General features: G+C 49.0%; 1 protein-coding gene across 1 annotated transcript in view; it reads left to right on the top strand.

The window, feature by feature from the left end:
• Positions 1-13,521: 13,521 nt before the first annotated feature.
• Positions 13,522-26,431, top strand: part of Vdr (vitamin D (1,25-dihydroxyvitamin D3) receptor) — a 53,870-nt gene continuing 40,960 nt past the window's right edge. Inside the window, exon 1 of the mRNA NM_009504.4 lies at positions 13,522-13,583. The gene's annotated coding sequence lies outside the window, so the exon portion shown is untranslated. The remainder of the gene's footprint in view (positions 13,584-26,431) is intronic.

Raw genomic sequence — 26,431 nt, 5'->3', positions numbered from 1 at the left:
ACTTGTGTGCAGTGGCCACGGGGGCCATTGGTATCAGGTCCCCTTGAGTCAGAGTTACAAGTGGTTGTGAGCCACCAATGCATGTGCTGGATCTAAACTCAAGGCTTCTGCAAGAGCAGCTCGTTCTCTTACACGCTGAGCCGTCCCTCCCGATGGTTTGCTGTTGTGAAAGTGTATCTTGTATCCTAGGTCCGCCTCTAGCTCCTTATGTAGCTGCGGAAGACCTTGAACTTTGTGTGTGGTGGGATGGAGGGGTGTGTGTGTGTGTGTGTGTGTGTGTGTGTGTGTGTGTGTGTGTGGTGTGTGTGGTGTGTGTGTGTGTGGTGTGTGTGTGTGTGTGTGTGGTGTGTGTGTGGTATGTGTGTGTGTGTGTGTGTGTGTGGTGTGTGTGTGTGTGTGTGTGTGTGTGTGTGTGTGTATGTGTGGTGTGTGTGTGGTGTGTGTGTGTGTGTGTGGTCTGTGTGTGTGTTTGTGGTATGTGTGTGTGTGTGTGTGTGGTGTGTGTGTGTGTGTGTGTGTGGTCTGTGTGTGTGGTGTGTGTGTGGTGTGTGTGTGTGTGTGTGGTGTGTGTGTGGTGTGTGTGTGTGTGTGTGAGTGTGTGTGTGTGTGTGGTGTGTGTGTGGTGTGTGTGTGTGTGGTGTGTGTGTGTGGTGTGTGTGTGTGTGTGTGGTGTGTGTGTGTGTGTGTGTGGTCTGTGTGTGTGTTTGTGGTATGTGTGTGTGTGTGTGTGTGGTGTGTGTGTGTGTGTGTGGTCTGTGTGTGTGGTGTGTGTGTGTGTGTGTGTGTGTGTGTGTGTATGTGTGGTGTGTGTGTGGTGTGTGTGTGTGTGTGTGGTCTGTGTGTGTGTTTGTGGTATGTGTGTGTGTGTGTGTGTGTGGTGTGTGTGTGTGTGTGTGTGGTCTGTGTGTGTGGTGTGTGTGTGGTGTGTGTGTGTGTGTGGTGTGTGTGTGTGTGTGTGTGTGTGTGTGTGGTGTGTGTGGTGTGTGTGTGTGTGTGTGTGTGTGTGTGTGGTGTGTGTGTGTGTGTGTGGTGTATGTGTGGTGTGTGTGTGTGTGTGTGTGTGTGTGTGTGTGTGTGGTGTGTGTGTGTGGTGTGTGTGTGGTGTGTGTGTGTGTGTGTGTGTGTGTGTGTGTGTGTGTGTGTATACACAAGTCAAAGCCAGGGGAGAACACAGACTATTCTGTCTTATTCCCATCTCCCACTGAACCTGGAGCTAGGCTGGCAGCCAGCAAGCTCCAGCTATCCTCCTGTCTCCAACCTCCCCACCCCCTCACCCCCCAGTGCACCGTGCTAGGGGGTATGGGTGCTTCCAGGCGCTGAGATTTCAAATCAGATTTTTAAGCTTGCACAATAAGCACTCTTCCTCACCGAGCCATCTTCCCAGACTCGACCTTGAGCCTCCTGTCTCTGTCTCCCGAGTGCTGGATTACCAGTATGTCCTACTATGCCCAGGTTAAATTGTTCAATTTGGTGTTGCCAGAGCAACCTCCCCTATCCTGCTTGATCTTGCTTCTTCTTAGTTTGGATTGTGGTCAGAGAATGCAATTAGTATGAAAGTGATTCTTTGAATATTGAGACAAGGTTTTTGCCCTAACATGGCCAGTTTTCATAAACATCCTACCAGTGTTCAAAAACAATACTTAGTCTCTTAATTACTGGGTGGAACGTTCTGTACTTGGAACTTAATTCACGTTTGTTCATTGTCGTCTCTGTCTTCACTTATTTCAAATTTTATTTCGTTTTATTTATATGTCTGGGTGAATGTATACACAGAGTCCAGAAGAAGGTGTGTGGGACCTCTTGGACCTGGAGTCACGGGCGGGTGTGAGCTGCATGATTTTGGTGCTGGGGTCTGAACTACAGTGCTCAGGGTTGAGCAGCCAACGTCCTTAACCACTGAGCCACCTCTGTGCTGCCTTCTCTTGTTCTTCTGCCCACCCAGTCTCCCTGGCATTGAGACGTTTCTCAGTGTGACTGCGAACCTTTCATCTTTTGAACCTGTCCTTTGGCTGTCCGTGTCTGTGGCTCTGTCATTGCCTGCACACAAGCTTAGAACCATTTGAGAATCCTGGCAGACTCTCCACAGGCATCTGAAGCCTTAAGTCACTCTCCTTCTGTCCCTAGGATGTCTACTGAGTGATGAACCACTGTGGTTGCCGGTGCGTGTCAACACTGCCTTTGCCTCTACATCTGACTATGGCCGAAGAGTCAGTCTCAAGCCCCGGCAAATGACATGGTAGGTGACGTTTCTCTCATGGCTTTCGGTGACTTTCCTGGGTGTGAACTTTAAAACACAGTTCTCCTGACATCCACTGGGCTTCTTGCTTTCGCAGTGCTGGACCCACTGTAGCCATTGTCTCTTTGCCTATGACCTGGACTTTCTAGAACCCAGCTGTCCTGACTGAGCACAACACACTTCCCTCACTCTCTCCATCATATCCAGGTCACGGGGGTGGAGTGGGGGTGGGGCTGGATGGCTATAACTTCCAGTTCACTCATTTCTCCTCTCAGTTATTGCCAAACTGCCACTTAATCTACCCAAAGAGTTTTAAGATTCAACACAGTATTTTCTTTTCTTTCTCGAAATTCATCTGGGCTCCCCCCCCCAAGTCTTCATATTTAGAGTTTCCTTTTACCTGACCTTTTGTCATTGTTGTTGTTTGTTTATCTTTTATTTCTTTAAACCAATTAAACCTACTTTATACAGCGACTGCAAGTCTTACTATCCGAAGTTCTTGGAGCTATTTCTGCCATGGTTTGTGTCCCTGTGTGTTCTGGGACTTTGACATTGACAGCATCTGAGAGCTGGAAAGAGGCTGGGGACTGCAGTGATAGCTCTGTTGGATTACATCAGTAGCAGCATGGAATCACTGTGTATGCATTTATTTTGTTTGTTTGTTTGTTTGTTTGTGACAGTTTTCCTTTGTGTAGCCCTGGCTGTCCTGGAACTCACTCTGTAGACCAGGCTAGCCTCGAACTCAGAAATCTGCCTGCCTCTGCCTCCCAAGTGCTGGGATTAAAGGCGTGCACCACCACCGCCTGGCAGATATTTATCTATTTATCTATTTATTTTACAGGACTAAAGACCCAAACACAGCCTCCTGCATGCTAGGCAAACTTTAACCACTGAGTAACACCACTCGCCCTTTTAATTGACTTATAATCTGTTCTGACATGGGCTTTTGCTAAGTTGTCTGATTGGTCTTGACTTAGGACCTACTTGCCTCTGTCTCCAAACTACCTGGGACCACAGGCTCCCTTTATTTTGATCTCTGTGGATGTCTTTCTTCAGTGCCAATCTGGTGATTAACTTAGGATTTTAGAAGATTGTTGTTCCAACTAACCCTTTCAACGGTGAGAAACGAACTACCTTTGTCAACCTTGGCACAGTCCCTCCCAAAGGCTCTGTCCTTAATGGGTACGTGATGTTTGAAAGAAGAAAAAAACACAGCAATAAATTTTTAATTGCTGGGGATCAAATGTCAATCAATCATCTAATGGAGTAAGATAACAAGCGATCTCAGGAGGGACTGTGACCAACCACAACGCAGGGATTGTGTCTAGTCACATGGAGAGTTTTGAAGAGGAAGTTAGTGGTCTGTAAACTCGAAAGGAGCCTTCTTACTGTTGGGCCCGAGTGCACCGGCCCAACCTGCAGGAGATGCAGTGTCAGTTCAAAGTCTAAGATCCAAGGAATCAGGGGAAAGGTGGTGGGTAGGGTGACAGAGACACGCTGGGTACTGTCTCGCCTAACACGGAGGACAGCATTAACTCAACTCAATTATCTTAAGAAAACACAAGAGGTTTCGTTTTGTTTTTCTGTTTTTTACTTTTGTCTTTGAGATTTCCTTCTAATTCCCACTATGATGAAGCAATAAGTTTCTGGGTGCAAAAATAGCATCAAGGATTCAGTTGTTGTGGCCCATGGTTCTTGGTTGGGCATCCTGTTCATAACATCCATCTCAGCTCTTTAAGAAAACATAGGCTACATTTTCCTGTCTAGAAACCTTGGTTGCTAGTCATGTATGAAGCCCTCTCTGCACACACAGCACTGCGCCAGGTTCTGAGAGCACACAAAAACACAGTTCTTTCTCCCAAAGGAATTCCTGGTCCCAATATAGCTACCCTGTTTATTGCCTGCTGGTTACGTTTATGGGAGGGATCTCATCTCTTCACATCAAGTCACTCTGAGCATCGGTTTCTCATCTGCAAAAGGAACACGATAAAGAACACGATGAAGGTGGACTCTCAAGAACGTCACCGGAACTAGGTTTTAAATGGACTTTTTATTGAGTTATAACATGCATAGAGGCAAGGCCACCCATCTCGGGTGAAGAATGTAGTGAGCTCTCATAAAGAAAATGCATACAATTAAGTGCTACCCAGGTCAATAAATAGCCAGGTCCCATAGCAAGCAAGCCCCTGACTATCTTGTCCTAGGTCAAGACCGCCAACCTCCTTGCCAAGGTATCTCCCATGGGGAACCAACCACAGAGCCAGCTGGAGAGAACTGCCCAGAGTGCTGCCCACGTGTGGCTTAGTAGGAGTAATCTGACTGTCCGAGGCTTGGGCCGCCTAGTGTTGTTGCATGGGTGAAAATTAAACTCAGAAATGGAAGACACTCACACCAGCAGAGGATCAAGACCATTTAGAGTCCAGGCTGGTCTGAAACGTACGAGGTAGCCCAGTCTGGACTCGAACTCAAGATCTTTTCCCTTAAACTCCCAAGCCTGGTGTCCCGAGTTTGACCCCCAGAGCTTATGATAGAAGGAAAGAACTCATCCCGAAAATCATCCCATGACCTTTGCATGTGAGCTGTGGTATGCACCTCCCTCCACTCACACGCACACACACCACAGACATAATCGCTACAAATAGAATTAAATTTAAAATTAATTCAAGCACTCCTGAGGCAGGGCCAGACAGATAGATCTCTGTGAGTTTGAGGCTAGCCTCATCTATGTAATGAGTTCCAGGACAATCAGGACTATATAAACACTCTGTATCAAAATAAAAATATTTATTTTCAATAATATATAATAACATATCTCATATTTACATAATTTGTATGTATGTATTGTTATTATTTTAAAAAGCATATAATCTTAGCACTTGGGATTTAAGGTCAAAGATCTTGAGTTTGAGTCCAGACTGGGCTACCTAGTAAGTTTCAGGATTCAGTTAAGAATCCAGCCTGGATTCTATCTAAAAGCCAACATCCTATAAAGGTCAAGGAAATATGCAGTTGAGACTCCAGAGACCAGCACTACTTTAAGGGCTCTGCCAATGACTGCAATCAGCAGCCCTGTGACTAGAATGTACTCTTATTCCACTGATGGTATATCACATGCTCAGAGAGATCCAGCGATTGCCCCAAGTTACTCAACGAACAAGAGACACACAACCCAACATGCCTCTCCCTACACTCTTTATTCTTGGGACCTTATAGAAGGTGTCAGAGAGCTCTTTAGGCATACAGAGTCCACAGATATAAAGTCCAGTATTTTCCAAAGTTAAAACTCTTTCAAACCGGGCAGTAGTGGCGCATGCCTTTAATCCCAGCACTTGGGAGGCAGAGGCAAGTGGATTTCTGAGTTCAAGGCCAGCCTGGTCTACAGAGTGAGTTCCAGGACAGCCAGGGCTAGATAGAGAAACCCTGTCTCAAAAAAAAAAAAAAACAAAAAACAAAAAAACAAAAAACAAAACAAAACAAAAAAAACCCAAACAAACAAAAAAACCAACCAAACCTCTTTCAAAACCAACTGATAATGGCCCAAACCAAAGACTTCAGTTAAGTCGTCCCATGTATAGAAGCTTTAACTTTCAGAGACAGAATGTTCATGAAGGAGGTTGAAGACAGTATGTCTAACTCCCTTTCCCAAAACCAGTGTCTCCATCGCCCCAAGAAGCAGCACAGAGCCAAGGGGCAGAGCAGTGTAAAAGTCAGACAGCGGACTCATCTGATAAGTCAATGCTTGATAGCTCGCTAAGCCTAAAACTTCGACAGCACGTCTAACACGCAGAGACTTCTGGATCCAGACACTACCTCTCTCCTTTCTAAAGCAATGGTCCCTAAGAGAAGATGCTCTGTGTGCTTCCCTATGCACAGAGAGGCAATAGTCTGACTTTTTTTTTTAATTGTTTTTGAGTTTTCCTTGTTGGTTTGTTTAAGACAGGGTTTGTGTGACCTGAGCTGTCTTCAACTCTCTGAGTATGGCCTCGAACTCCTGCTGCTTTGTCTCCCGAGTCCTGAATTCCTGGAAAATAAATCACTGGGAAAAAAAAAAGAAATCAAGTTTTAATATGTTGGTAATGTTAGAGAGACATCAATACCATCTTCTGGCCCTCTTACCCAGGAGCCAAGCGTCAAATCTGCTCTGTGAAATATCTCGGTGCAAAGAGTAGATGCTAGAGGAGTCAGGACAAAGGTCAGAAAGTATCAAGAATATCATTTGAAGTTTGAGCTGATATTCACTACTGTTGTTGACGAGTCCCACCCATAGCGTGACTAGAGATTTTAGCTAATGGTAATCATTTTAAAATGATGTCTATGCATGAGCACTGTTAGGTCTCAAAGCCAGGACAAACGGTGGCTGAGGTGCCTATTTAACATATCAAAGCAGTTCTGGCTGCCAGGTTCTTACTGAGCCCCCTCCTGGCTGTCATATCACATCCTCTACCCTTAACTTCTCCAGCTCAGGGGCTGGGTTACCCTTGCCCAGCTCTCCCTCCCTATAGAATAGAATCTAACCATTTGGGTACCCAGTCTTTTTCATTTACTCTTTTGGGTGTCCAGGCTGATGCACCTCATTACCTGCTCTCCTCTCTCCCTTGTCCTCCCCCGCCCTCTTCACATGGCTCAGGGTCCTGTGCTCTCTGGAGTCTCTCAGATGCCTCTGCTTCTGGCTATGTTCTGCCCTTTGTTTACAATAATCGTCCTCCTCCACCATATCTACCTAGGAGCAATCATGTCCTTCCCTTTTTTATTTCTTTTTTTTTTCACTCATACATGTCAGTTTCTCTTTTGTGAGTCGGTTTTCACAATGAAAGCATCTTGAGGTCACTTCTCGGTGGCAGGACACCCCGACAGTGCACAGCACAAGACATCTCTGCCACCCTACCCACAATAACTCCAGCTGGAAAGGGGCGTGGACAGCAGACACACAAGCTCTAACCATGCTGACGTCTTTGACAGCTAAGAACAATGAAGTGAGCACTTCAGAGGGGGGCAGCCAGGATTTGTGGTGTGCTTATCCCAGGCTGAAGGCCAAAGAGGAGCTGTCAACGGACACATCTTTCTGGAGTCGGGGCCCCAGGGGAGAGATGTTTAACGCATTCCTGGGCTGCTGACGGAATGTCCTCTCTGTTCTGAAGAAACACGTAGGCGTGGTCAGGACCTGGGCTACAGGGCTTCTGCTCACTGGTTTGAAGGAAGGGAGATGGTTGCCCAACCACCCTCCCTGGAGACACTGCTTTATACAAGGAGGGATTTTAGAAGGCAGCCAGCTTTCCCCTGCTAAATTCTCTGGCAGCACTATGACAGTAACGTAACTCCGTTGTCATCTGTGTCATTCCTAAACCACAGAGCCTCTCCTCTTACCTCCATCACTTGGCTCTTCCACAAGACCTTCTTCCTCAGAGGAACAAACTAGAAATTCCCAGATGGGTTGTAAGTGCGATTCTCTTCACCTTCTGCAAGACTACTTACTCATGATCCTTGCAAAAAAACAAAACAAAACAACAACAACAAAAAACCGCTCAGACAGTAACTGGATGGGAAAGGAGTAAGTCATAGGTTCTGAGCCTATGACTTACTCCAACAGTATTAATGGTTGACTACGGGGGTTGGAGAAGTGTCATCATTGTCTGCTGCAGATTTGGACAGGAGCCTAGCAAATACCTGGAGGTTGGGAGAGCTCCACGCTGCCTCTGCTTGGAGATCCAGGTAGAAGTCTGCACTTCCCCATCTGACTCCCCCAGGACATGCCAACTGACACTGTGTGCGGGCCAATGGATTGGCAGGCAACCTGGACTGGAGGATGTGGGAACAGATGATAAACAGATGCCCAAACCCCTCAAGGATAAGACATGAGCTGGGCTGCTGGGAATGGAGCCGTGGAGCCAGAAGGATTTAGAGCCAGAGGCTACCTGGCAGCACCTGACTGTTTCTAGAGCAGGTGGGGTCTGTGGCTCTCACTCTTGACTCTCCTCAGAGCTGGCCTATGCTGGACAAGCCAGGATGCCTGAGATGCCATAGGCTGCCCGAGGCTGGAAGGCTAGAAAACTCAAGACAGTGGTCAGGTAACACTTGACTTAAGGCCACGAAAGCAAACCTTGGTAGACACAGGTTGTCTCAGGGACCTCATGTTCACCATAGGAAAAGAAATCCCCAAAGTTCCAATGCCACCATGGAGCCCCTGTGGAATTCTTTTTTTTTTTTAATTTATTTATTTATTATATGTAAGTACACTGTAGCTGTCTTCAGATACTCCAGAAGAGGGCATCACATCTCCTAAAGGATGGTTGTGAGCCACCATGTGGGTGCTGGGATTTGAACTCAAGACCTTTGGAAGGGCAGTCAGTGCTCTTAACCAATGAGCCGCCTCACCAGCCCCACTGTGGGATTCTTGATGGTGCTTCTGGCATTCTGTGTTGGTCTCTCAGCTCAGGTTCCAGGCTCTTGGGAAGGTGTCCCATGGTGTGCTGAACTCAGAAAGGCAAACTCAAACAAATCCTGATTGGAGGCTACAATCTAGTCTGTGTCTGTGTCTGTGTCTGTGTGTGAGTGTGTGTGTTTGTGTGTGTGTGTGTGTGTGTGTGTGTGTGTGTGTGTGTGTGAGAGAGAGAGAGAGAGAGAGAGAGAGAGAGAGAGAGATGACAGAGACAGAGACAGAGACAGAAAGAGAGACAGAGAGAGAGAGACAGAGAGCTAGAGGGAGGAGGGAGCTAGAATGTAGAGATCTAGAAAGGGAGAGAGGGAGAGTAAGAGAAAGAGATTGGGGGGGGTCTCAAACCTAATTAATGCATTAACATGTCAAACAGACCTGGCCACCAGGTTCTCCCAGCATTCCTCAGTCCCTACCTGTTATATGGTATAGCAGGCATGCCCTACCTCCTACCTACATTAAACTTCTTCTGTCCAGGGGCTGGGCTACCCTTCCCTATATAATCCAGACATTTTAATCTAAGTTTACCCTCCTCTTGCCCATCCTCTTGGCCTAGGCTGCACCTCTTGGTTGGTGGTTCTCCTCCCCTCTCCCTTCCCCCCTCTTCCTTCTTCCCCTCCCTTCCCCTCCCTTCCTTCACCCCTCTCCATAGCTCAAGGTCATGTCCACTCTGGACTATCCCAGAGGTGCCTGCCTCTCGCTATGCTCTCCCTTTTATCTACAATAAGCCTCCTCCTCCACAATACCTAGGGGCTGTCACACCTTTACTTTTTAAAAAAATTTTCTTTCTTTCTTTCTTTCTTTCTTTCTTTCTTTCTTTCTTTCTTTCTTTCTTTCTTTCTTCCTTCCTTCCTTCCTTCCTTCCTTTCTTTCTTTCTTTCTTTCTTTCTTTCTTTCTTTCTTTCTTTCTTTCTCTTACCCAGAGAGAACCCACTTCAGTGTAGCTCTTGCTTCATGAGAACGTTTCTGCATGCAGTCTGGGTCATGATGGATGTGCGTCTTTGCTAGCTAGCCGCTGGCGTTTGGAAGCCATTGCCCTGGAAGAGCCCTTTTGGTGCAATTGCTTTCTCTGCGTGCAGCGCCTCCATTTATTCATTTCATCTGCATCATCTGAACACAAACACGAACGGTCCCAGATCCCTTTTGTCCTAAAAGACGGCTGAGTTAACCTTTCCAAACTTTTAATTTCATAAAAGCGTCTAAAGGAGGAGCTAAGCGAGAAGATTTGGTCCCTTCTGCCACCATGACCCTGCAGCTCCGTGGCTCTCGGGGCATCTTCTTCTGGCATCTGTTTGCTGTCTGTCTTTTCACATGCCCATAACAATAAAATATTACAGAGGAGGAAAAAGACCAAGGATGGGAACAAGCAAATGGTCAGAGGGAAGCAGTCCATTGAGAGCACAAAAGGCACCACTCTTTTATCAGGGAAACCCCTCTGTCATAAGCACAGGGTCTGTGGGAATGTCAGAGACAAAGGGATTTGCTTGGGATCTTACATCATGGCCAGGAACTCAGAGAGGGCCAGCCAATCTCTGAGACATTATTGCCCAGGATGCAGGAAAGGGGGTCTCATAGGCTGACGACAGGCCACATCTGCCCACACCACCCATAGACACCCAGGGCCTAGTAGAAATGACCAGAGACGAGGCTTTGCCTTATGGGATGCACAAGGCGGTTCCAAGCCCTGAAGTCCCTCCTGCAAAGAGCATGTCCCTGGCAGGGGTTATTTGCTAATATACAAATGGCTGAGTTAGGGACTGGAGAGATGGTTCAGTGGTTAAGAGCACCAACTGCTCTTCCAGAGGTCCTGAGTTCAATTCCCAGCAACCACATGGTGGCTCACAACCATCTGTAATGGGCTCTGATGTCCTCTTCTGGTGGGTCTGAAGACAGCTACGGTGTACTCATACATAAAATAAATAAATCTTTTTTTTTTTTAAATGGCCGAGTTACAGAATTCCTAGGTAGTTTCTGGTAAAACTGATCAGAGATAAATACAGAACAGAGACAATCTGACCAAGTGACCAACACCACCCTTCTAAGGACAATAGAGAATGGTATATTTAGAGAGAAAAAGAAAAAAGAAAATTCATACTTTACACAGAGGATCTGGCACATGGGTCCTGCAACAATCTAGAGGAATTTTGTTTTCTGTTTTGAGACAAGATTTCTCTGTGTATCCCTCCCCATCCTGGAACTCACTCTAAGACCAGGCTGGCCTGAAACTCATAGATCCACCTGCCTCTAAAGTAATTTAAAGCTACTAGTTCTGAAGTAGAGTTCCCAGAGAATGTTGTCTGTTCTCAAGGCTTCCAGGAAAGAAAGTCTGAGAATGTAGCCTTCCTTCCAGGACCTACCCAGGTATGTGTGAGGTCAGGAGACAATGACCTTCTTTCTAGAAGAAGAGAGGGGGAAAGAAATCTTGCTTTTCCCACTGTTACAAAGTTACTTTTCTGAGAACAAAGCTGGGGGTAGAACAAATTCTTATTCAACATAAATACAAAGTATCTTGTTAGAAGGTGAGAAACCCTGGGCTAGAGGAACATATACTACAGCGGCTCATTGTTGCCGGGAGATGGTGGAAAGGGTTTGATGGACAGAGACAAGGAGGAGACTAGAGTCTGGAGAGCCAGGTGAGAGGAGGTGGTCCGGGAATTGGGGGAGTCTCGGAGGACATCACTAGGGGTGTGGTTATTGGGCCAATCACGGAGTGTGTTAAACACAGCAAGGACACCTAGAACCTTGACAAACCTAGCACATCTGACTTCTTCCTGGCTGTTTTTTTTCTTTAATTAACACCAAGGGCATGTATCTATCTATCTATCTATCTATCTATCTATCTATCTATCTATCTATCTATCTATTCATTTATTTATTTTTATTTTATGTACATTGATGACTTGATTGAATGGATGTCTGTGTGAGGGTGTTGGATCCCCTGGAACAAGAGTTACAGACAGTTGTGAGCTGCCAGGTAGGTATTGGGAATTGAACCCTGGTCCTCTGGAAGAGCAGACAGTGCTTTTAATGGCCAAGCTATCTCTTTGCCCCTCTCCTCACATGGTTGGTTTTTCTAGACTGTGATCCAATAGGTGAAAATTACTTGGGATTTTTTTTTTTTTGAGAGGCAGTGTGAAATGATGGAGGTCAGTCATAAAGAAGACGGGGTTCAAGTGGTTCTGTCATTGCCCAGCTGCAAAAATGCCAAGTTTTAAGATGGGGGGGGGCGGAGTTTTTGCTGCTCTGTCTTGAAAGATTGACATGAAGGTTGAATAAAACATCCAGAGAACATGCTACCCTATGTGAACTTCCAGCTCACGGCTGTGAAAAAGATTCCCAGTAAGGTCAGTATGGCTTATGTAGGTGCACATCTTCCATCGCCTCCTGCAGAGGCTCACGGGGGGGGGGGTTGGGGGGGTTGGGGGGGTTGGGGGTGGGGGGGGGGATTTCAAAATGCCCTAAGGTGTTGGCTGTTGAGACTCCCTCCTGTGCTTTTCTTCTTGAGAGAGTCAGCTTTCCCCTGATGTTCTAGAAAGTGATTCTTTCATTTAGAATAAATGATTTCTTTTTTCATTTAGAATAAACACCAGCCTGGGAGGGCTCCCAAAAGGCCTCTTCCATTCATTCATTGAGTTTAAACACCATGTGTCACATGTTTTCTGAAAACGTTGAAGCCTTCCCAGAATGTTTCCACTACCGTCTCTTAAAGAGCTCCTCACAGCTTCCCCTCAGACCCCACTGTCTGGAAGCTCTTTCTTCTATTTAGCCTCCGTTGGTTTCTTGGGGACAGTCAGCAAGAGCTGGAAGGGGCAGTATTTCTTCCACTCTAACACCTCTGTGTGAGGAATGAGAAGTGCACTAACCGCCAGGCTGGGCTCTCATCCTCCACTGGTCCACGGCTTGGTCTGTGCAAATCACTGGGTTCTCCACCTCCCTGTCCCCACTGAGCCTCCTAAACATTATCTTTCCTAACTACAGGAGGTCACCAACTGTCCAGTGACATTGGGGGTATCTGTATTCTAGAACACCCTTATGTTTATTTATGCATACATCTCCTACTCAAAAAAGGGACCCCTATAGACTGCGGAGCACGGAGCGTGTGAGTAGAGTAATCTTTATCCAAATTTTTCTACAATGAGTTCTCAGGAGCCATGCACAGTTCCAGGTCTTGAGGTGAACTTTGTGCCTTTCCTTCACACCAGGGTCTCGGTGGCAAGGGATGATCTGGGAGGCAGAGACCTCAGAAGCTACAGCAAGGCTTGCTGGAATGAGATGCAATTAGCCAGGAACATGCTCCGTCGGTGTAGTTAGCAGAAGAACGTCAGGTAGGAGAGAGGACGCAACTCCAACCTCCAATCTGGTTTTCTTGGGCTAATCCTAACCAGTAGAGTCCGGCTGAGCGCCCTGCAGGAGAAACTCACCTGAGGTTCCCCATCCGGCGCGCGCAGAGAACGGCTCCCTGCAGCGCGCCGCGGGCGTCGGGGTCCCGGGTCAACTCAGGTACGGGTGACACACCTGGGGGAGGCGTTTACAGCAGATTGGGTAGAACCACGGCGGCAGGGGTGGGTGGTGGCTACATCACGGATCATCACAGGCAGAAACGTGGATTTGCACACACGACATCATCAAATACTGTTCCACGGAAGGCAGACGCCTGTGCTGCACTGTGGCTGGCGGTCCTGGAGCCCCTCACAAGGCAGGGCCTCCAAGGCGACAGTGCAGTGGTTGATTCCAAGTCAAGAAAGTTTCAGGGCTTCAGAGGACTGAACTTAGTGGGCGTGGTTGAGGGGCAGGGCGGTCCGGGGGCGGGGCCTTGCGGGGGCGGGGCCAGGTGCTGAGCAGTCTCTGCTTGTCAAAAAGCTGCTGCCGAGCCCTAAGCACGGGAAGCGCCGAGCTGTGTGTCCACCGCCAGACCAGGTGCGGATCGGGGTGCAGGGGGAAGGGGGTTCTGGGTGAGTGGTTAGACCCGGGGCAGGCGTCTGGGATCTAGAGGTCTCAGCGTTCGGGTGCAAGCGCTAGAGTCCAAGACTCGGAAAGCAAAGTTGGCGACTGAGATCCGGGCTGTGGTGCCATGAGGTTGGGACTCTGAGAGGGCACCCAAGTCTGAGAAAGCTGAAGTTCGTACGAGGCTGGCGAGGGGACAGCCACCTCCGCGATGCTCAGGCGGCTCAGCGTGGGAGTCCTTAGCTAGGAGGGTGCTCAGCGCTGGACAACAAGAAGCGTTTGTTTCTTTCCTGGGACGGGCGCTTTGACTTGGAGTGGAGGAGTAAGAAGGGAGTGATTGGCTGTCGATGGTGCTAAGGTCTCTGGAGGTGGAGTGTGTAGAGCCTGTTTATTACTTCGCGGAGCCATGTGTGATCACCAGTGATAGTGGAGTGGAATCTTTTATATGGAGTTTTTTCCTTTTGTGCTTGCCTTTCTAAAACCGCCGGTGCTTTGAGACCAGTGTGCTAGGTTTCTCTTTCAGGAGAGCCTGTCCACAGATGTCCAGAGGGACTCGAGGGTGAGCGTGGAAATTGAGAAAGGGGTTTTAAGGACTAGTTTCTGTTTGGAGAGTGAAGGGACTTGGATGCAAGAGGCGAATCTAGGTAGGATCTGCGTGTGATCTCCAAGTCCACTGTCTCCACTATGACTATCCCCTACCTGAGGCTGAATCTGCCTGGGCTCTGGGAGCCTTGGCTCTCTGAGTCTGAGCAACCCTCCTCCTCCTGCTGTTCCTCCTCCTTCTGCTCCTCCTCCTCTTCCTCCTCCTCCTTCTCCTCCTCCTCCTCTTTGTGGTGAATGAGTCAGCCTCCTGTCTGGGCCCAGCAGCGGTAAGAGGGGCCAGAGCCTAGGCAAGCAGTTGGGCAGGCATTTTCTGGGCATTGCAAATGTTCCCTTGGACAGAGTTCAGGTCTGCCTCGATGCCCCGAGGAAAGCCATCTTCTTCATGACACAGGAGGTGGGGGGGGGGGGAATGTCAGCAAAGGCTGATGGGCAAGGGATGATTCCAGGAGATGGCCACGAAGAGACAGTGGCTTTGTGGTAAATCCTCACCTCTTCCTATTCTTAAGAACTAGAGGCACATCCCAGTACTGTGGAGTTACCAGGCACTGGTTCCATTTCTACCTTGTCAGGTACCCATCTTGTCCCGTAAGGCAGGCATGCAGGAGAAATCAGAAGGCCGAGGGAGCAGAAAATGCAAGGAATGCTCTCCCCAGGCTAGGGAGGAAGAGTGGACTTCTGAGGGGCAGAGAGCAGTTGTCTGGACCCAGGACCGTCAACTCTGTAAACTAAGGGTTTTTATATTTGGGGGCCATCTCTATTCCTTCTCTAGCTGAAGACTGGAGAGAATAGTGTGTGCAGCCAGAACAGGAGACAGTAGGAGTGAAAGTGTCTGCCTTTGTTTTGGATACTAGAGACCCCTTGAGCAGAAATAGGTGACCCGTAGCCTTTTCTACCTTGTGTGAGGGACACAGGGAGGACAACAGGGACATTGCTTCAAACTGCAAAAAGTAGGAATCCCCAGTCAGTACTCCTGGTCAACTGTGATTTGCTTCCTGACCAAGATAGAGAAGGGAAAGGAGAGAAAGGAAGAAAGTGGGGCAGCTTAGCCGACCCCCACTCTTCTCCAGGCACAGTCATAAGTCTGCGTATACTCTAGCGGCCCTGGTGCGTTGGGCTCTACTTATTTATAACATGATCTATTAGTCTCCCTCCCCCGCCCACCTCTGAACTGATCTCTTGGAGGGACTGAATCCCCTGGGAAGCCCCTAGAGACCCCCTGGCCCTCTGCCGTAAGCACAGATTGTAGATGTGCAAATCCTAGGCTTTCAGTAGAGGAAGGCCTAGGGTCTAAATAGGTAGACCGAGAAGTCACCCAAGACAGGAGAATGCTGCTGTTGAGTGTTGCATCCTATATCTTAGAAATTGTCTGAGATCAGCCTCTTGGCTCCTACCGTCTACACAGCAGCTAAGCAAGGCTGGGGTGCCAGGATCTAATTTGTAGTTGGATCGTGGGCTTCTGCTTGCCACTGTTGTGAATTCATTTGGGGTGCAGGTAGAGGGAATAAGGACATGGCCATATTCGACTGAGAGCCTTCTGTGTGTCCCAGCATGGTGGCAGCCCCCTGTCCCAAGAGATGCCAGCAAAGCAGATCTGTTTGACTCGATTCAGCCTCCAAATCAACCTCCAGAAGGGACAGCAGCCCTGGCACTGTCTTCCATTGCTCTTCAGTTCGGGAGGCTCTGACTGGGCTGCAGCCAGCCTGGCAGCAGCTTTCGACTACCAGGACCTCACTTTTAATTACACTTCTCTCCTGTTTGTCCTTAACATTGCTTCATGTCATTGCCCGATGAACACACACACACACACACACACACACACACACACACACACACACGCACGCACAGAGCGACTTATGATTTATTATCTAAACTGGGTTTCTCATGAGTGAGTGAAGGGGGTTTTGTGTGTGGCTATGCCAAGACATAAACCCAAACCAGAGTAAGCTGGATACCTTACCATCCAAACCCAGGAGAGGTCACTCGGAGTGATAAAGGGACAAGAGGGTCGGGAGAGACTTGAGGCTGAGGTGAACGTGGGGCAGCCTGATCCCAAGGGCAATCACAACACCTCAGCCCACTCTCTGGCCTGGTCAGCCAATCCCTGGCCTGGTCAGCCAATCCCTGGCCTGGTCAGCCAATCCCAGGCCTTCCTTAAGGGTAGCAACGCCCCTGGACACCTCATCTCCAGACTCAGCCTACCGCTGAAATGACTTTCTTTTGTCCTTTGCTTGTCCTTATCCTGCCCTTACCTTTGGTTTTTCCTGTGCCACGGCAGCTCAGAAAGGGACAAGAAGACCTGCCAGCTCTTCTTTAGCTTCCCCAAGGGAACTGGGATAGAGTTAAACTAAGAGTTGGCCGCATGCTTCCTCTTTCCTGTTTCCTATAGCTGCTTTCTTGGTCCCTCCAGCTTCCCAGACCTCTGGGGACTCTCCCATGTCCAAAAGAAGTCCCTCTCTAATGAGAGTAGACAACCAGGAAGGGAAGGGCATTCAGATCTCATCCTTGTAGATAAAGGGCACAGGTCAACTAGAATCAAGATCCAGGAAAATGACAGTCAAGACAGGAAGCAGAGCTGGGGCAAAGCTACCAAGTCGGGCATAGAACTGCCACCCTTGGATGCTAGCATTAGAGCTTCCTGTCTCTGATTGTTGGAGAAATGGCTCAGGGTGGGACAGACACATCTTGCTCAACCTAAGCTATAGGTGTTGGTGGCAGCGACCTCATCCTATGGTAGTGACATGTGGAAGAGAAACTGCCCTCCCTTTGAGTCCTGGGCCTCGTGGTTCAGATACTCAGGGCATCCTCTCTGGAGAGTCCCCAGAGGCCGAGTGTGTGAGTGATTAGGGCGTAGGACACAGGGGAGGGGAGCCTCCATGACTGTGGGGTGACTGTTTACTCTGGCAAGCCGGAAGTCATTCTTTCTCATCACTATTAATGAAAAGAGGGAGAGGGACCTCTTGGCAAGTCCTGCCTGCCTGTACAGAGTGGGGAGGTGGTGAGAACCCCCCCTCCCTACTGAGCTGGCTAGGGGAGGGCAGGGTGGCTAGTGGGCAAACAGCAGAAGCTAGAGGAAGAAGCAGAGGGCGCTGTGAGAGTCTCAGTGTGTGCCACGCTTCTGTGAACCTGCCCTGCAGGTCTCGTGCCAAAGAATAAAGTAAGCAGTGTTCTCAGAACCAGATGCCGCACAAAGTCTTCATTCTGCACAGGGGAGGGTCCTGTCGTTAGCAGGGTGTAGGCAGCTGTACCAGCGGGAAAGTAGAGTTTGGGCAGCACCAAGCTCCCGTTCCCGGGAAGCTACTGCTTCTCGCTGCTCTTCCAATGCCAAGCCGAACCTTTAAGGTATTCTGCATGGTGTGACATTCCAGACACTATGGAGCTCTCAAGTCTTTGCTGGTGACAGGACTAGTGTGTGCCACCTGCTGGTGCTGAAACCATAACTCTAGGAACAGTGGCCCACTGGGCCCTAGATACCCGATGCTATGTGCTTAGTAGGTACAGCCTCCTGGTCTTTCGTGTTAAGAAGGAAGAATTCCTGTGCCCATTCTACAAATGGAAAAACTGAGGCTTAGCAGAGTTGCAACGTGAAGACAGAGAGTCAGGACTGCTGAAATTACAGTAGTTACTCCCAGGAACTCTACATTTCTGCGTTCCCAGTAAAGTCGCAGACACTTAGTGCCGTTGGCTTCCGTGTTATAGGCTCGTAATCAGTGTGTGTGAGCTGTGGGGTCAGATTCACTCACTAGTTTGAACAAGCTGACCTGAGCATTAAGTTCCCTGGGTCAAAGGTTGTTCAGGGGATGGTAGTGTCTCAGAAGTCTCCTTCCGACTTCTGTGCCTCTGTCCTGGTCTTAGATACAAATCCCATTTCAGAAGCATCAAAGAAACTTAGCGTCATGCAAAAATTGCACAGAATTCGGCGATACTCAGGTGCCCCGGAAGGGTAGAAGGAATCCTCTTTCCGTTTCAAACAGCTGTGGAGTGCTAGGTGAACAGGTTAAAGAGGCCACTGTCCCATCAGCTCATCTGTGCTGTTCTTCCTTATCTGGCCCCACCCTGCTCCCACTGACTCTCTGAGGCTCCTGACCCCCGAGAGCTTTCGTGCCTGGAGAAATGGACTCCAGCCTGTTCTGAGATCTCCAGTCAGGCCCTGTGCTGAGTTCCTGAGCTCATTAACTCGCTTACCTTTGACATTAACAGGCAACAGTGTCCTCCAGCACGCAGGAGGCTTTGAGGCTGGGCTAGCAGCTGGGAAGGGCAGGAGAAATAGAGGCAGAATTGTGAATTGGTCACATTCTAGTTAATGACTTTGGAGGCAAATTTCTTTTTTATTTTTTTCTAATTTAATTTTTTTTACTTAGTCACTTTACATCCCACTCACTTCCCCCCCACCCCTCACCTCCTCCTACAATCCTCCCTCCACCCCCATCCCCTTCTCTGAGCAGGTGGGGGTCCCCTGGGTATTCTCTGTTAGGCTTGGCACTTCCTCTCCCACTGAAGGCAGCCAAGCTAGAAGAACATATCCCATGTATAATATAGGCAACAGCCTTTGGGATCGCCCCTGTTCCAGTTGTGTGGGACCCATGGGGGGGGGGAAATTTCTTAATCCCTCCAAATTCCTGTTTCATTATCAGTAAACTGAGGGCCATCATAGCCAAGCTGCAGAATTACTGAGAACTAACAGTGGAAAGTCAAGTGCCTGGCAGAGTAGACTTCTGAAAAGCTCCTACAGTTGCTCGGTGGACATGGGCTAAGGCACCGGGAATTTAACAGTAAAAGAAAGGTTATAATGAATGTTTCTAAGTTGATAGCACATGGGAGGAGAGGAAAGAGGGGAAATCGAGGCCGGGATATAAAACAACAACAATCCAAATTGATAGCACAGAAACTCATTGTGAGAGATCCTGTGGGACCTCAGGAATGGTTGAATGCAGATGTGGTAAACTGGTTTCTCATTCTGCCAAGCGTGAGACAAGGAACCTGGGAGCATCGCCGAGCTTTTCAATCGTCTTTTGTGTTTTGTTTTGTTTTGTTTTAATTGAGAAATAATATCATTCAAGAGTATATATAACATGTTTACAGATGGTATGCAACTATACTAACCACCCAAGTTAGGAGTAGAGCATTTACTTTTTAAAGTATATGCGTGTCTCGGCTGACAAGAAGGATCACGGGGTAAAGGCACTTGCTACCAGGACTGACAAGCTGAGTTCAGTCCCCAGAATCCATATGACAGAAGGGGGACGATGCATTACCACAAGTGTCCTCTGCAGTCCACATCTATGTTGTTGTGGTGAACACACACGCACACAATCAATCAATCAATCAATAATGTGAAAAGATTTAATGTGTGCATGCGTGTGTGTGTGTTTGTGTGTGTGTGTGTTTGTGTGTGTGTGTGTGTATGAGAGTGTGTGTATGTGTGTGTGTGTGTGTGTGTGAGTGTGTGTGTGTGTGTGTGTGTGTGTGTGTGTGTGTGTGTAGGCGTGTAGACCAGAGGACAACTTTTGGTGTTAACCTTAGGGACTCCATCCAGTCCTGGGGCTCCTCAATTAAGTTAGACTGGCAGTGAGCCTCAGGGTTCTGTCTGTCTGCATCTCCCACTTTGGATTACAACTCGCAGACACTCAGAGATCAAACTAGGTCTTCCTGCTTTGGGGAGAGCAAGCACTTTACCAACTGTGCCTTCTCCCCAGACTATACAGTCTCTTAACCAGCACTTACTTGGTCTTGCCCTGGTTACCAGAGCCCTCTCGTCATTCCCTAGGGTGAGGTAACTTTGGGTTTGTTATTCCTTGCTTTCTTTTCTAAGTTTCCACGTGTGTTTTTGAGACAGTGTACGGTGCTGGGTCGCATGGCGTCGGGGCTGTTTACACACCATTCTCTGTCACATGCCTTTTCACGGGACCCACGTGCTCTTCCACACTGACACACATTAGTTAACGCTGCGATCGAGCGTTCCGTTGTTAAAATGCCACACGTTGTGTGTCCTCCCTCTTGTGGACAGACCTCTGCGTTGTTTTCAGTTCAGGGCTACTGTGAAATGATAATATGGTTGCTTCCTGCTTCATCTAAAGGCATCACTGGTCCACGCAGGATCCCACGTTTGGAGTTGATATTAAAAACAAACAAACAAACAAACAAACAAACAGACAGACAAACAGACAAACAGACAGACAGACCTCGAACTTCTCCCTTTGGTTGTGAATAGAAGGTCCCTTTTTCCCCCCTGGTTTTCAATACTCAATATCGACTTCATCTCCAAAATGACAGAATTGTTCTAGACAAGTTTATGCAGCCACTTTTAGCTACGGTGGTATTGTCATGGCCCTGGTTTCTGGCTGGTGGGGGTGCTTGTCTGAGTCACTGTGGACAGGTGGGCCAGGCATCCTGAGACCTCTGTGCCTGACCTCTAAGTATGGCCAAAGTCTTAAGTTTCTGGCCTTCCGTCAGCAACGGATGAGGGATTGACCCCACGTCTGCATGCTTACTAAAATCTCACCACACTTTAGCTCATCCCAGAGTCTAATGTTAGCACCGAGACTACACTAGATGTTCGTGCAATACCTACTGAGTTGCGTTTTTGTCAAATGCTTTGGGGAAAGCACACGTTTCCCTTGAATGTAAATTTTGAGACAATGACACGGAATGTGTGACCCCTCCGCAGTAACTACTCGTAGGTAGCACTGAGGATAGGGCTATGATGGGATGCCTTGTAGAGTTTCTAAGCTGCTCGAGAAATGCCAGGAAAGAGAGATGCTTCATTGGTCAGTTGTTGCGAGTCTGACCTTGTTTCTTTAGCTTTCTTACTTATCGACTTGGAAGCAGCCGGAGGGCTGAGATGGGGGTAGCTGAGAAGTTGCCACAGGGAAAGGAGCCAAGTGCTCTCAATGTTGAACAGCCTGCCTGGGCATACTGCGGAAAGGAGTTATTAAGTATCCAGCATCCCGGTAGATACATAAACAGTCAGCTGCCCACCTAGCCACCCACCCACCGGACTGAAGAATGTGGCTGGCTGGGCAGTTGCAAGGGCCACCCTAGCTGTCAGTCAAGTCTGTAATTACTCCAGCCAGTCGGTGCCTGTCGATTCCCAGAGCAGACAAGTACCTGTGCCTTGAGCCTCACTCACCTTGGATGCCAGGCCCAAGCCAGGCTTAACTAAAGCCAGGTCCCGACTGTCTTCCCGCCCCCCATGCTGCCCACACCCCCGACTCCACCCAGCATCTCTCTCCTGACAGCAACCTTTGACCCTTATGAGGTTAGCATATTATATAATGGCTGAAAGTCATGGTAACCAAAGGTTAGTAAAATTTAACATGTTCCAGGCTCTGTATCAGATGCTTTTTTTATATATCCCTCCCTTGCTTATGACTCTGATTTATGAAGAGGAAATGGAGATTCAAAGGGATTAAGAGGTTGACTTTTCTGCCCAAAGTCATTAAGTTACTACAAAAGAACCAGTACTTCAATTATGGCCTTTCTAAACCGGAGAGGAGCCCTCTTCCCACGGCAGTTCTTGGTTATTCAGCTCAGACCTCAGGCCCCCCTCCCCTTCTCGTTCACAAGGTTTGGAAACAAGATGGTGAGATGGCCGGTGGGGTCTGGCCAGAGTAAGCAGGACAGCTTCAAGCTGGCCCGGAGATGCTGGAAAACACCTTCGGGGCAGAGTTCTTTGTTCCAGATGGCTCTGAATTTCCGGCCTGGTGCCAGGGATGGGAAGTTACCTCTGCCCAGCCTATTTGGCAAGCACACGCACATCTTGGGTGCCATGATGCTCAGGGGTGGGGGAGGGGCTGCCTCAGGTAAAATTCCATTTTAATGAACTGCACTTGAGATCTGAGGCCTTTGTTACAGTCCCACGTGCAGCCTGGGAAACTGGAGGTGAAGGGAAATAATTCAAATTAGGTGTCTCCTGATAAGGTCCCCAGATGTCCTGATTCTGGGAAAAAAGAAAGAATCAAATCCATAGTAGAATCCCCTTGAATGGCAAATGGCTGAATAGTCGAGGGCAGCCTGGGCGAGGAGATCTTGGACCTTACCATGCTGGGATGATGTCTTCAGTTGCTGAGTCCTCCTTTCTCCTACGAGCCCCAGTAACAGGTCCCATCCCAGAAAAGTCCTGACTCAACACAGGGTCCTACCTAGCACAGCTTTATCCAGACAAAGCTTATCAGATACAAATACCTTTGTGTGCAGGCAGACCGAGTATGCCTATGCCGAGCCACAGAGGCCCAGAGAAGGACAGCTCTTTGCACGGTTACGCTACCTTTAAAGCCCAGGCTGACATTTAGGTGAATCTTCCACAGCGATTATACCCACTGGGCACAGTCACCAGCACCTAAAGTGACTGAGCAGGCGCCGTGTGCCAGACACGGGACTAAGCAGTTGGCCCGAATTAGCCCATGGACGCCTCACTGATTTAGAAGGTGTGGACTGTGATTTCTCTCATCTCGTAGATAAGGAAACAGGAGCCGAGAGAGAGAGAGAGAGAGAGAGAGAGAGAGAGAGAGAGAGAGAGAGAGAGAGAGAGAGAGATTGTGAGGGCAGCCAGTACAAGGGAGGGACTAGGGACTGGGCCCAGCCAGGTAGGCTGGCTCCAGAGCCACTGCCCTTTCAGCTGTGTTTCGGGGTGGTGCAGGGGCCAAGGCCAGAGAGTAAAGCTGGAGGTGAGAGAGACTGAAGGACTTCCGGCTGGTATTCAGATGGGGCCCACAGTAGGCCTGCAAAGGTGTTGCTGGAGCCACAGCCCAGTGTGGCCTCATGATCCAATTAGGTTTTTATAGCAAGCTGGACATGCTAGATATGAAGTGTGCGGGTTTGGTTCTGTTTTTAAGTAAAACCCACCCACCTCTCCCTGTCTCTTCCTTTTTTTCTCCAGTGCACATGGGGAATGGGGTTGTGTGTGTGCGTGTGCACGTGCATGTGTGTGGGTCAGAGGTCACGCTCATGTGTCGTCCTCTGTCCCTCCTACACCTGTTTGGCTGAGACGTATCTCTGACTGATTCCTCTCCAGGATTAACAAGCTCAACACCCACCATGCTGGCTTTTATGAATGCTAAGGATCCAAATGTTGGTACTTACGCATGGCGAGCACTTTCTATCAGTCGAAATCTCTCTGTTTTTAAAGATAATGATTTTTGTTTTGGTAGGGGGGGTCAGATGCAAGGTTCAGGACAGGGTTTCACTGTGTGGTCCTGGCTGTCCTAGAACTCAATCTGTAGACCAGGCTGGCCTTGAACTCACAGAGATCTGCCTGTTTCTGGGATTAAAGGAGTGGGCCGCCACCACCCAGCTGATAATGAATTTTTAAAACTTGCAATCTCTGTGGGTGAGGGGCATAAGCAACAGAATTCAGGGCCAGGAGGTCCTCTGGGCTCTCTGGCACTCTCCACAGTGAGTGCTGCACAGAGCAAGTCAGAGAAAGCCGCTCCCTAGAGGAGTAGAGGCTAGACCCTCCCCTCCCCCCTGTCTGTGGTGAGCGATCAGGAGAGAGTTCAGGTGACACCTGGAGTCCCTCCATTTCCCCCTCCCTGTTGTTCTATCTCTCTAGTCAGTGGTCCCCCATGAGCATCAGAGAGAAAGTCATCAAGAGAAAGTTTTTAAAAAGCTAACAAGGCCAGGGGTGTGGTTCAGTTGGTAGAGTGCTCGCCCAGCATGCCCAGAGCCCTGGGTTTGACTCCCCAGCATGGCATAAACTGGGTTTGGTGGCACACACCCGTAATCCCACCACGTGGGAAAGGAAAGCAGGAGATGAGAAGTTCAAGGTCATCTTTGACTATGCAGGGACTTAGAAGCCGGGCTGGACTACATAAGATACTGTCTCAACCAAACAAATAAACAAAGAAAGCAGCAAGTGAAACCACAAGGAGCTAAAACAGTTAAAGAAAGAGGTGCAAGGCAAAAATGAAACAAAACCACACAGACAATGGAGCTTTGTTATAAACCTGCTGCTCAGCATACACTACAAAGGGCCTCTGTGCCTGAGCCTGGGGCTGGGGATTGAACCTGGGACTCTGTGGTCCAGCACTGAGCTCCACTCCCAAGCCCTGTTCTGCATCAGCTTTTCCCCAGCTGGTCTTGGCGCTCCAGAGAGCCGGCAGAGAGCTGACCACGCTCCTCTGATCCTTAAACGTGTCTTTCTTCGCTGCTGCCTTCTTCCTGAGATCTGGTCCTCCCCTTCAGTGCCTGGGAGAATCATAGTCAAGCAACAGCTAACGTTCCTACAGATGGAGCTTGGCGGTTTTTATTACACATTTGGAAGTGTTTTATCTCAGCCGATTCCACGGTCATGTGAGATTTGTAGAGCTTACTTGAGACTCTTTGTAGGAGCAAGAGCTATGCATGGAGACCTACCATCCCTGGCTCCCACAGGGCCGGACTGTCACTTTGTACCCAGTCTACAGGTGGTGGCAGGTGGCAGCAGGTGCTGATAGACAGTCACGACTGGGTTCTGCTGACTACTGAGCTGCTACGTCTCTTTAAAGCCTGGCTTCAGAGGCAGTAGGCAGTGGGCTTGTGAAAAGGGCCTAAGAGGTTGGTGGCCCATGGCCAGCTTCTACCCCCCACTGCCTGTCACCCTGAGCTATTATTCCAAAAGCCGGGCAGAAAATAGCTCACTCGGGAGAATTATTTTTGTCTCTGTTAAACTTCAATCCAGAACCCGGCTACGGAACTGTTTTTCAGGTCAGGAGGAGTTCTGGGATAGAAGGGGAAACAGTGGATGGAGGGGTCACCCACCTCTCCTCCCAGGGGCAGGAAGGATCATGGCCACTGGCCTAGCCTAGAAAGCTGCGCACTGGATGCTCAGCTGGCAGCGGCTCCAGGTACACGGTGATGGGGTGAAGCCGGCCTGGAAGGGAAGATGGTAGTGAGAGAGCACGGTTGGTCATCATCACTTCCTCTCTCCAAAGCCTAGCTCCAGGGGACAGCAGGCAATGGGGGTGCGGGAGCAGGGGCAGGCTAAGCACACCATGCTTTCTGCTCTAGTCCTTTGTGGAGCGGGGCTCTGAGTGGCTCTTTCACAACCTTCTCCATGATGTTTGTTCTACTGGCAAATTGAAGACATGGGGCGTTCCGCCTCAAGGGGCCTACGGTTCAGCGGCTGGGCTCAGCGGGGGAAGCTGACCAAGAGCCACCGTCTGCTTAGGTCCCTGCTTGTGGGCAGCAGGTTACTGACTACTAGAAGAGAGAAAAGCCATTCTTCCCAGGACCCAGGGGCTAACTCCTCTCTCCTGAGAGGAACAGGAAGATACCCAATGGGCAGGAGTTGGGCAAGGATCTTTCCTACCATCCTGTGGCCCTGGGAGACCCCCCCCCCCCACACACACACACAAAAGTATTTGGCTTGATACATTTAATTCAAGCATTATTTTCCCTTGGAGCTTTGAGGGTAAGATGAGGCTTGGCTGTGGACCACCAGTGAGTTTGTACATCTGGTCTCTATATGGGTTGGCATATGTTTATAGACAGCCTGCCACCCCTGCCCGTGATGTCCGTTGTTTGTGAGCGCTGTATATTTTCACACCCGACTGCTTCCTTCACGTGATTCCTGGCAACAAGGAGGTGGCTCGTTGGCCGAGAGGGCAGGGTAGGCTGAGAGGCCCAGCAGAGGCAGACTTGGAGATCTGGAAACTGGGAGGTGTCTGTGCTTCCTGTGCCCGGCAACCATATCTCGCCACTCGGGACAACTTGATGAATGGAAGAAGAGTTGACTGGGGATGTGTAGCTGCCTTTTCTCCAGCTTACGTCCGCCCTTGTTAAACCATTTGTTCTTTTGATAATCTCTCATGAAACCTTTTTTTTTTCCTTTTGGCCTCGAGCTGGGCTGCAGCGTTCTAGTATTCTCTCTCCCCTGCCTCACCCTCCTAGCTCAGTGACTAATGGTTCTATGAGAATTCCCTTAGGGCTCTGGGTCTATACCACATCCCGTGGAGATGAGGCCAGGGGCTCCCCTACATGGTTTTATCCTCTCTTGTGCTTACCTGCCTGCTCTATAACATGCCACCCTCAATCAAGGGGTCCTATTTGTCACCCCCTGTGAACCATAAGCTTCAAGAAGTCCAGAGCTACATCACACCCATTGTATACTTCCAGCTTCTAGGGCCAGCTTTGTCTTGTAGTGGGTGCTAAGGCTAGGCAGAAGTCACCGTCAAAGATCAAGTAGCAAGCGGAGCAGTGGTGGCACACGCCTTTAATCCCAGCACTTGGGAGGCAGAGGCAGG

The sequence above is a fragment of the Mus musculus genome, chromosome 15 (genome assembly GCF_000001635.26).
Source record: "Mus musculus strain C57BL/6J chromosome 15, GRCm38.p6 C57BL/6J".
Lineage (NCBI taxonomy): Eukaryota > Metazoa > Chordata > Mammalia > Rodentia > Muridae > Mus > Mus musculus.
Note: the sequence above shows the minus strand (reverse complement) of the source record. Positions and strands in the feature narration are given on the sequence as shown.